The sequence below is a fragment of the Trachymyrmex septentrionalis genome, unplaced genomic scaffold (genome assembly GCF_001594115.1).
Source record: "Trachymyrmex septentrionalis isolate Tsep2-gDNA-1 unplaced genomic scaffold, Tsep1.0 scaffold275, whole genome shotgun sequence".
In the NCBI taxonomy this organism is placed as follows: Eukaryota; Metazoa; Arthropoda; class Insecta; order Hymenoptera; family Formicidae; genus Trachymyrmex; species Trachymyrmex septentrionalis.
In genome coordinates this window covers 130,116-132,727 of record NW_017305436.1, presented here as the reverse complement: position 1 = coordinate 132,727, position 2,612 = coordinate 130,116, and positions in this window count along the sequence as shown.

Here is a 2,612-nt window from a genome sequence, read left to right as displayed (position 1 = left end):
ATAACGTGAACGGATTGCAATGTTTCTATTTTCTTGTACATAAAAGGGAGAAAGAAAGAAAGAAAAGAATAAAAATAAAATAAAACAAATGAATAATAAAAGAGATAAAATGAAATATTGAAATAAATTACCAAAAGATAAAGCGAGAAGGGGGCCAGAAAATAGAGATATACTTACTACTGAGATGCTTATCATTGGAGATCCTCCGGCCAGGATGTGCAAGGCTGGTGATGTTTCTTTAACACTGACCCTACTGGAGAAAAAGGGCTTCGAAAATCGGATGAAGCCTTTTTAAATATCGCGACAACTGTAGCCTCCCAAAACTCAAGGAAAAAATGACACCGAGATCCGCGGAACCGCGATTTTTATAATCGCTCCAGATTACTCAAATTTGGTGAAATAGATTTCGTTAGCTGGTAGTAGGATTTTCCTTTGTTCTTGGATTGATCAAGATTTTGGGGGAGAAAAGGATGTTGACAGGAATCTGTAGTATGGGAAGGTGTCTTCCAAAATTTTATGATCTCGAGGTTTATGGGAAAACGCACGTCTCGTGCGCCGATAAGCCGCCATGCATCGTTGCCACCCAGCATCTACCCCCGAACGTCGCGTGCCGTTTCTTATTTGTTATTGATTTAGTTTATCTCGGAGCGACATTCACGAGGAGACATCGGATTCCTTGTTTTAGTTTTTAGTGTACAGAAAAAGAGAAGGGAAATAAAATTTTTGTGTTTCGACGAATTCCAGATCTCTACGAAAGAAAAGAGTCGTACGAGTCCGCCGGACGTAACAAATGCATTACATGAAAACTAAATAAAAATATCTTAGTGACAATTATTCCTTCCTTCTTTCCATCCTTCTTTCCACCTTATTTCTGTGGTATCGCATTACGCGCGATATCGCACATGACAAATCGCGCTTATTGCATAGTGCGTTCGCACTCTTCGAATCGTTAAAATAAAATAAAATATATTGGGTGTGTGAATATGACTCCGCCCTTTCCAATAGGTTCGTTAGTGTCACTGCTTACGCGTGTACATTAAAATGTCAATACTTGTATTCGATAGTACTTTGTGTCAGTTGTCAAACGCAGTGTGTGACATACGTTTGAAGCGTAAACAACAAGCATTTTTATCGCATTGAAAATGTCGGGTTTTATTCCAAATAAACATCATTTGCGGGAAGTTTTATTGCACAAGGAAAAGTGCAGCGGAAACTTATCATTTGCTTGTGGATATTTACGGTGAGCATGCTCCATCAAATACAACTTGCAAAGAATGGTTTCGACGGTTTAAAAACGATAATTTTGAAAAACATGGAAATCCACCCAAAAAATTTGAAGACGCTGAATTGGAAGAATCATTGGCTGAAGATTGTTGTCAAACACAATCAGAATTGGCAGCAACATTAAATGTCGATCGATCAACTGTTGCAAAACGTTTGCGAGCAATAGGAATGGTTCAAAAAGCTATAATAGTAACTGGGTTCCACATGAATTAAAAGACAGAGACATCGAACGTCGAAAAACCGTTTGTGAAATGCTGCTTCAAAGACAAGAAAGAAAAGGTTTTTTGCATCGAATAATTACTGGAGATGAAAAATGGATATATTATGAGAATCCAAAACGCAAAAAAGCCTGGGTGAGTCAGGTGAAGTCGGCCCATTACAGCCAAAGAAAAATATTTATTGTACCAAGGTTGTGCTCTGTATTTGATGGGATCAGAAAGGTGTTGTGCACTATGAGTTGCTGAAACCGTCTAATACTATCATATGGCGATGTTTATCGACGACAACTAATGCGTTTGAAGCTACAAAAGAAAAACGACCAGAATGGGTGAATAGGCATAGCAAATTAATTTTTCAACATGACAACGCCAGACCGCATACTGCAAAAGTCGTGAAAACATATTTAAATGAACAGGACTGGGAAGTGCTACCCCACCCGCTATATTCGCCAGACATAGCTCCTTCAGATTACTACTTATTCCGAACGATGCAGTCAGATCTTACAGGAGAGCGATTTACTTCTTACGAAAGCATCAAAATTTGGCTTGATAATTGGATTGCCTCAAAAGACCAGGACTTCTTCATGCAAGGAATCCGTAAATTGCCTGAAAGCTGGGCGAAGGTTGTAGTTGCAGATAGAGCATACTTTGAATAAATACTTATTTCATTTTCTAAACAAGCAAATGTATTTTATTTTCACAAAAAAGGGCGGAGTCATATTCACACACCCAATAATATAACATAATAAATAAATAAAATATTCCGCGTGCTAGAAGAATAAGATGACACATAAGAGGAAAAATGGTAAGTATTAATAGTAAGTATAGCCTTCAGTGGGAACCACGTCTGATGGTGGTGGTGGCGGGGACCGACGATGGACCGCGTCTGGAGTTGGACCTCGCCCGGCAGCCACTGACCCCGCGTGACGTCATCACCACGACACGGACGTAATTTTCCGCATATCCCATGCTACGTAATTTCTCCGCACATCCCCGTGACGTCATTTCTCTCGCCTAGTGACAGCACCTACTGTGATATCATTTTCCTCCCGCCCCCGTGACGTCATCCACTTCCCCCTCTCGCCTAGTGACAGCACCTACTGTGACGTC